The 9478-nt window shown below is 39.4% G+C and overlaps 1 pseudogene; it reads left to right on the top strand.

Annotated features, from left to right (window-relative positions):
• Positions 1–4421: 4421 nt before the first annotated feature.
• Positions 4422–4986, top strand: LOC111725680 (annotated as a pseudogene).
• Positions 4987–9478: the final 4492 nt, after the last annotated feature.

Genomic DNA, 9478 nt, shown 5'->3' with positions numbered 1-9478 from the left:
TACTGTGAATGGAATAGAGTTCTTGACTATTTTTTCAGCTTGACTATTGTTGGTATATATAAAGGCTACTGACTGATGGGTGTTGATTTTGTAACCTGAGATGCTTCTGTATTCCTTGATCAGTTCTAAGAGTTTTGTAGAAGAGTCCCTGGTGTTTTCCAGGTATACGATCATGTCACCTGTGAAGAGTGAGAGTTTGATCTCTTCTGATCCTATGTGAATACCCTTGATTGCCTTTTCTTTCCTAATTGCTATGGCTAAGACCTCCATTACGATGTTAAAGAGCAATGGGGACAAAGGGCAACCTTGCCTGGTTCCTGATCTGAGTGAAAATGTTTTCAATTTAATTCCATTCAATATGATATTGGCTGTGGGTTTGCTGTAGATGGCCTCTATCAATTTCAGAAAAGTCCCTTCCATGCCAATTCTCTTAAGTGTTTTCTAATCATGAATGGACGCTTGATATTGTCAAAAGCTTTTTCTGCATCAATTGAGAGAATCATATGGTCTTTGTTTTTTAATTTGTTTATGTGGTGAATTACATTTATAGATTTGCATATGTTGAACCAGCCTTGAGATCCTGGGATTAAACCCACTTGGTCATAGTGTATAATTTGTTTGATGTGTTACTGGATTCTGTTGGTTAGGATCTTGTTGAATATTTTTGCATCAATATTCATTAGAGATATTGGTCTATAATTTTCTTTTCTTGTTGGGTTTTTTCCTGGTTTGGGGATCAAGGTGATGTTTGCTTCATAGAATGTGTTGGGTAGTATTCCATCTTTTTCTATATTTTGGAAAAGGTTAAGTAGTATAGGTATTAGTTCCTCTTTAAAATTTTGGTAGAATTCTGATGTGAAGCCATCTGGTCCTGGGCTTTTCTTTTTAGGGAAATTTTGTATAGTTGATGCTATTTCAGAGCTTGATATGGGCCTATTGGACATTTCCACTTGATTCTGACTAAGTCTTGGAAAGTGGCATGCTTCCAAGTATTGGTCGATTTCCTTCAGATTTTCATATTTCTGAGAATAAAGTTTCTTGTAGCATTCCTGGAGGATTTCTTGAATTTCTGATGGGTCTGTTGTAATTTCGTCTTTACCATTTCTAATTGATTAAATTAGAGATTTAACTCTTTTTCTTGGTTATGCTGGACAACGGCTTATCTATTTTATTGACCTTTTCAAAAAACCAACTTTTTGATTTTTTAATCTGTTGTATAATCCTTTTGTTTTCAATTTCATTTAATTCTGCTCTAATTTTATTTATTTATTTTCTGCTGGGTTTCAGATTGGAGTGCTCTTCCTTTTCCAGTTGCTTGAGATGTCCCATTAAGTTGTTAACTTCTTCTCTTTCCGTTTTCTTGAGGAAGGCTTACAGTGCGATAAATTTCCCTCTTAAGACTGCCTTTGCGGTATCCCAGAGGTTCTGATAATTCATGTCTTCATTATCATTTTGTTCTAAAAATTTGGTAATTTCCTTCTTAATCTTGTCTCTGACCCACTATCATTTAGCATAAGGTTATTTAGCTTCCATGTTTTTGTATGAGTCTGAAGATCCTGTTGTTACTGAATTCCACTTTTATTCCATGACGGTCTGAGAAGATGCAAGGAATCATTTTTATTCTTTTAAATTTGCTGAGGTTAGACTTGTGACCTAAGATGTTATTGATTTTGGAATATGTTCCATGGACTGATGAGAAAAATGTGTATTCATTTTTTTAGGATGAAATGTTCTGTAGATGTCTGTTAAATCCAAAAGTTTAATGGTTATATTTAAATCTAAAGTTTCTTTGTTAAGCTTTTTCTTGGATGATCTATCCAACACTGCTAAAGGAGTGTTAAAATTTCTGACTATGATGGAGCTGGGAGTAATCAGGTTGCTCATGTCTGTTAAAGTGTCTCTTATAAATTGAGGTGCATTCTGGTTGGGTGCATAAATATTGATAATTGAAATCTCATTGTATTGAGTATTACCCTTAATAAATATAAAGTAACTATCCTTGTCCTCGCTCACTTTTGTTGGTTTAAAGCCTATTGTATATGCAAATAATATTGCAACACCTGCTTTTCTCTGCTTTCCATTAGCCTGGAATATAGATGACCATCACTTCACCCTGAGTCTATGCTTGTCTTTCAAAGTAAGGTGAGTTCTTGAATACAACAGATATCCGGCCTGAGTTTTTGTATCCAGTCAGCCAGCCTGCGCCTATTTAGAGGGCAATTTAAGCCATTCACATTGATTGAGACTATTGATAAGCCTGGTATACTTTTGGGTATCGAGTTTTTTGAAGGTCCAGTGGACATCTTTTATCCTTTTGTCACTGTGGAGATTGGAATTTGATCAAAATTTTCTGGGTGGGTTTATTATGTGGTGGAGGATTGCACTGGTCATTATGGAGGATAGGTCTGAGGATATCCTGGAGGGCTGATTTAGTTATGACAAATTTCTTCAACATGTGAATATTGTTAAAGTATTTAATTTCTCCATCATAAATGAAACTCAGTTTAATTGGATACAGGATTCTGGGTTGAAAGTTGTTTTGTTTTATGTGGTTAAATGTCAATGACCATCCTCTTCTAGCCTTAAAGGTTTCAGCAGAGAGATCTACAGTCATTCTAATACTCTTCTCCTTATAAGTTAAGGTTTTCTTGCGTCTAGTTGCTTTCAGGATTTTATCTTTCATGTTAACTTTAGTGAATTTGATTATGCTATGCTGGGGGATGGCTTGTTTGGGTTGAGTCGTGCTGGGGTTCTGAAGCTGTCTGCTATCTGAATTTCAGGATCTCTTGGCATGTCTGGAAAGTTCTCTTTCATAATTTCATGAAGGAGAGCCTCTGTGTTTTGTGAAGCAACTTCGTCGCCTTCAGGGATTCCTATGAGGTGAATATTAGTTGGTTTTTTTTTTAATTATCTCAGAGCTCTCTGAGAGAGTGATCTGTTTTTGCTCTCCATTTGTCTTGATCTTTGGATGCTTGGGCGCTTTCAAAATCTTTGTCTTCAGTGTCAGAGATCCTATCTTCTTCCTGGTCCATTCTCGGAATGAGGGATTCAACCGTGTTCTTCAGATCTTTAAGGGCTGCAACCTCTTGGTTCAGTGTATTGTAATCTTTGGTCATTTTATCTTTGAAATCATTGAATTCTTGGGACAGCTTTTGAATAATTTGAAATTCTAGTTCCCTCCTTTCCTCCATTCTGTTGATCTTATTCAGTATCCAGATTCTGAACTCAATTTCTGACATCTCAGATATCTGTTTATGGAATGGGTGTTCAATTGTACTTGCCCCATCCTTCCTTGGGGGGATCGATCTACTCTGGTTGTTCTGGTTACTAGAGTTTTTCCACTGATTCCTCCCCATGCTGAATTTGCACCTTTTGGAGACCGTCCCTAAAACCATTCTGCCAGTGGCTTCTTCTGGTTGTCTCCTGGGCACCTGCCACCAAGGCCCCGGGAAGTGGGGATGGTGGGCAGGGCAATGCAGCTGGCCCTGGTAGGAGTCAGATGTGGTCATGTGCTGCCAAGGCCCTGCTAAGCGGGGACCTACCCCAAAACTTTTAAACAAAACCTAACTTCCACAATAGGCTAAGAACTAAAAATATACACTAGACATTTGACAAAGCTGACACCCAAAACACTATCATGTTTCAATTCTTTCAATTAATTGTACTCTAAAGAGGCATAAGTTGGCTAACTGGATACATCAACTCACACCAGATATCTGTTGCATACAAGAGCACCACCTTACCTTAAAGGATAAAAATATACCCAAGGCGAAGGTATGGACATCTATAATTCAGGCTAATGGAAATCAGAAAAAAGCAGGTGTTGCAATTTGATTCATAGATACAATAGGCTTTAAACAGCAATGGTAAGGAGAGATAAGGATGGTCACTTAATATTTGTGTTAGGGAAACATCGAACACAAAGAGATTTCAGTTATTAACATTTATGCACCCAACCAGAATGCTCCTCAATTTATAAAGGAGACCCTAAAAGACATGAAAAGTTTGATATCTTCCAGCACCATAATTATTGGGGATTTTAACACCCCTTTGGCAGTGTTGGATAGATCCTCCAAGATTAAGCTAAGTAAAGGTATTTTGAACTTAAACCTGACCATAGAACAAGTTGACTTAACAGACATCTACAGAACATGTCATCCTAATAAAACTGAGTACATATTCTTCTCATTAGCTCATGGAACATCCTCCAAAATTGATCACATCATAAGTCACAAGTCTATCCTCAGCAAATTTAAAAGAATAAAAATTATTCCTTGTATCTTCTTGGACCATAATGTAATTAAATTTGAACTCAACAACAATAGGAATCTTCAAATTCATACAAAATCTTGGAAGCTAGATAACCTTATACTGAATGATAGCTGGGTCATAGAAGAGATTAAGGCCTTGCTCGCATACCCATGATAGAGCCGACGGTGGCCACTCAGTTCTGTCCATCTTGTCTTTGTCCTCTGGGGCCAAGCTGTCCATGCCTGGTGGCAGCAGGAGCCCAGGAACCTGCCCAACCCTGGGGGCAAAGAGCTGCAATTCCTCCTGTGCGGTACATGGTCTGATTTTCTGGTGGGATGTGAAGAAGACTGGATTTGTCTTTGGCACTACATGGATCATCCTGCTCTCCCTGGCAGCTTTTGGGATCATCAGTATGGTTTCTTACCTCATTTTGGCTCTTCTCTCTGTCACCATCAGCTTCTGTCATCCAAGCTGTACAGAAGTCAGAAGAAGGACATCCATTCAAAGGCTACCTGGACGTAGACATTACTCTGTCCTCAGAAGCATTCCATAACTACATGCATTTAGTAGTTATAGCATTGTTACTTGTACTATGAAGGAATATGTTTGGTTTCAGCTTGAGCCTGCATTCCAAGCTTTTTTTTTTTTTTTTTTAATTTGGTGTTTTCTTCCCCTCCTTTCCCTCAACCCTCAATATCAAGCACAAGAATTGTTAGGCTAAAAAGAGAACTTAGAACCTGAAAGAATAAAGAAAGAATGAAATTCATAAGATAAATCATTACCTTAAAGGTGGTGGAGCTTTTACCTATAGCTTGAAAAGGGAAAGATTGGAGTTAAAAGAGAAAGTGAAAGATAGAACATCATCTCTTGGGTCTTTCTATTCAATTTTCAGGACTGGTCTTACTCAGCTTCCCACTATAGTTTTGCCCTTTTTTTTTTTAAGTTAAGAAATAATGATTAACTTATGAAGAAATTATTTGGGGACAGGAGTGTGATTCCTTCCTGGGTTTTTTTTGCAACCCTCAGATCTCATCTTCTGCCCCAAGATGATGTGAGCAGCTACTCCTAATATTCTTCTTCATTTTAATGATATAACTTCCAACTGTATGAGTACCTTATAGATGATAGTGATAATTCCTAATTCCCAGAATGCCATCTGATTAAAAAAAAGAACTGAAGCAGAAAGTGGAACCAGAGAGGGAGTTACAGTACCACTGTGGTATCCCTCACTCCACCTAGGGAAGGAAAGCTCCACCATTTGGGAAGGTGGTTTCTGTGTCGTTTCTCTTGGACACCAGTTCTGAGCATTAGTTTGAGAACTCATTCTTGAATGTGCTTTCCTCCCCCTCCCCTGTCCATCTCACCTCAAGTTTAATAAATATGGTTGTACTTTTCTTATTATGAATAAATGCCTGTAACTGCTGTAAAAAAAAAAAGAAGAAGAAGAAGAAGAAGAAGAGATTAAGAAGGAAATTATCAAATTTTTGGAACACATTTGCATTTCAGGAAAATGGATTCATGGTTTAGAAAGAGGAATGACAACCAGTTTGATGGAAGTGTCTTGGATTGTGTGTGAAAACACCACACTGTACCCCCAAAGTGCATCAATGTACACAGTTACCATTCAATAAAAATAAATTAAAAAAAAAAGAGGAATGACTGGAGTCTGAGACACCAGATGGGAAGTTGCTCCATTGATCTGAGCAAGAAATGTTGGAATCCTGAATAGGGGTAGAAGAGATGGGGTACAGAAGTGTTTTTCAACATTTTGTATCTCAGGGCACACTTGAACCTATCGTTAAACTTCTGCAGCACACTTAAATTATGTTGATCAAAAAACAAAAGAATAAAAAAAACTGTACTTTGCACTTCTTTCAAAAAAATTTAATTAATGATCATTAAAAATTTTTGAGGCACACCTAAGATTCTCTCATGGCACACCAGTGTGTTGCAGCACACCAGTTAAAAATAACTAGGATAGAGGAAAGAAGATGTGTTTGAGGGACACAAGAAGTTAGAAACAACAGGATTTGAGTATTGTTGGTTGAGGTGGGTTGAGCAGAAGGATGACTCAGGGATTCTTTCATTCAATAACTATTTTTTTATATGTAGATACACACAGACATTAGGAAGTGGTGCATATACATAAATGAACAGATGACACTCAGATCTTTACTTTGGAGAACTTTGAAGATGATATTGTGCTGTTCACTGAGTCAAGAGCATCTCTGACATCAGACAGAGTCCTCTTTTATAATTTATTACTGCCTCTATCAATGCTATAACTGGTGGGAGTCTGGAATGCTAATTCTTAGGGGCATACTCTTTATTTTACCCAAGATACTTTAAACTTTGAACATTGTTGTTTCTCTTACAGATATTGACCAAAGTGGGAGTGATGATAAAGAAAGACAAGAGACATAGAGTAGAATTAAAAGTGGGAGCTCAGGGGTCCAATGCCTGTCATGAGATTCCGGCAATGGCCCAGAGTGTTTGCTCTACTCTGATTTTATTGAAGTCTATTTGCCCAGAGGGTAAGATGAGGGAGGGAACAAGGACATCAGCAGTTTCTCGATTGATCATATCAACTCCTATTATTATTATTAACCTTAAGGGTAGCCTTCAATAATCTGAAATCTGAGCCTTGTTTTGGGAGAGCCTCCTGCTTGAGGTCACACACACAGATTTCAAGGGCGGTGTTAAGCTCCACTAGTTCTCGCGGAGTAAAATGCCACTGGTGTTAATCTCCTTTGAGGGATTTCTGGGAGGGAGGCATCTTCCTCCCATCACCACCACAGAGATTTTCCTCTGGTACAAGGGATATAAGCTTTTCTGCCCATTATCTCAGCGCTTGAGGTACTCCCTCGGTCTCTGCCTCAGGAAAATGCAAATCTCCACAGTGGGTATCTGCTTTGCCTATTTAAAGGGCAAGAAACACCCTAGAAGATGTATCTTTTCTAGGACATTGTCATAGCCTCTTCTATGACCATTATTCTCCTCAGAGTGCTCACAGACCCAGCAGGGTGTTTGTAAGCTATATCCCCAACAGCCTAGAATTTCAGAAAAGGGAAGAAGCTTGCTAGCAATGGCTACCTTAAATGTAAACTAGCTGATTTTTCTTTGATCCAATTCACTCAGCTTACTTTTTAGTTTTCCTCTTTTTCTGGGGGTGCTTTCCTTTACCAAGAATGGGGTCTTCAGCCCCCATTCTCCCAGCAATAGACAATTTTTAAAAATACATACAATACATACATGTGTGTACAATGTATATATGTGTATATGCATAATGTGTGCATACACATCTTTTAAGGACATAGGCATCATCACACAATTGCACAGATTCACAAATTATGCCATATTTATTTTATTATTGGGAATAAAGTGAAACCTTTCTTTTGAAAGGGAAAATACACTGATGCTGAGAACCTTAATTCAATTTGTGGGTAAAGAGGCAGAGATACAAGGTCTAAGTTTGAGGATGGTGTTTTGGAAGGCTAAGGGGTTCAGAACAAAGGCAATATCATTGCAAAGGAGAACTAGCTAGTGAACATCCCTTGTGTAAACACCTAGTGTTGAATGAGCCCTTAGAGGTCATCTTGGAAAACGTCTTCCAGATGAAGAGCTGGACCTTCCCTGAAGAAAGAATTATGAGGACAAGTTACACACATCAGGCTCCCAGGTGAGGGGTTCCTGGCTTCCACCTGACAGTGTGTATAGTCTCATGGAAATGGTGATTTGTGGAGAGCAGGAGATCTGTATTCTGTTTGTGTGTTTAGAGCAGGGGTCCTCAAACTTTTTAAACAGGGAGCCAGTTCACTGTCCCTCAGACCATTAGAGGGCCAGACTGCAGGCCCCGGGACAAGTCAGCTGCTAAGCAGGAAAGGCAGTGGTGGCAAAAACACCCGGGGGGCTGGATAAATGTCCTAGGTGGGCCACATGTGGCCTGTGGGCCATAGTTTGAGGACACCTGGTTTAAAGCTTCCCCATCATATGACTACAGCTGAATGATACAGGAGGATGGAGGTCATCAACATGTAGAGCTTGTGTGCTTATTTTCCAAGAAGTAGAGAGCTGCATCTGGTGGAACTCTACAGAATTCAGAAAATACTAGGGTTGATTAGATTTTATGTGGACACTGGCAAAGGATCTGTGTTCCGTACCATGTTGGCCCAGGAGTAAAACAGATAGCTTGCTTATTTGCTCAGGTTAGGGGGAGAGGGCTCCAAAGTTGTGATTTGAGTTACATTTAAGGGGAACTGATACAAACAGTTCAGATTGAGGTGCAGCCTCCATGTCAAAATCCCTACCCTAGAATAGAATAAACCTGCATCCTGACCATGGTTGCTAAACATGAGATGATATTGTATATAATACTTCAGATTCAAACAGAATTTATGAAAATTACCCTGAGGCCAGCCCTTTTAGCTTTGGCAAAGGTGCAGCATTGCTGTAGACTTGCCAAGCATGCATGTGACTGTTTTAAAGGGATGAGAACAGACCTTTATAGAAAGCATGTAATTTTAACCTATAATTTTCATGTCACTGATGTTCAACATGATGGCAAGTGCCACAAACTACACAGATGATGCTTAAAATTTACTCATACTTTATTTCTGTCCATAAGAGTCCCAGCAGGAAACAGAATTTGCTGCAGATGGTTTAAATGAAGAGAAATACATGACAAGACCACTTGCAGAGAGAGTTAGGCTAGGTTCAGGGAACACATAAAGGACGGGGTGTTACCCAGAGACCAGCAGCAGCAAAAAGCTGTTACTTTCCCTCAGGCTGAAGCAATGTAGGGAGGAAAGAGTGTCCATGGACAGTCAGGGTTGGAACATGGATGAGGGGCCACCAGTGCGAGTAACAGTCATGGAGAGAGGCCAGAGAGGATGTGCCAGAGGCAGGGGAAGGAGGAAGAGCCTGGCCTCTCTCCTTCACTTTCCAATCTCCTGCCAGTATTCCCTGTGGCTGAACATAAGCTGAAGCTATCTTCAAAGAGAGGTTAAGGTGATAGAGGACACAAGGCAGACAGTGCAGGGTACTGTTGGAGGTCTGGGGAGAGGAGCTGCAGATGGAGAATGATCATTTAGGGTAGCTATCTGGTATGAAGTTCAGATTACAAAATAAATAAAAACTTTGCAGTCTGCAGTGTGTGGGTTTGGGATAGATGATTCCAGCAGGCACATGCTAGATTGGTCAGCAGGCATTCATGGCTCAAATCAGGCCC

The sequence above is a fragment of the Otolemur garnettii genome, unplaced genomic scaffold, assembly GCF_000181295.1.
Source record: "Otolemur garnettii isolate 467f Iridium unplaced genomic scaffold, OtoGar3 scaffold00046, whole genome shotgun sequence".
Classification (NCBI taxonomy): Eukaryota; Metazoa; Chordata; class Mammalia; order Primates; family Galagidae; genus Otolemur; species Otolemur garnettii.
The sequence above is the reverse complement of the archived record's forward strand: the minus strand, read 5'-3'. Positions and strand labels throughout refer to the sequence as shown.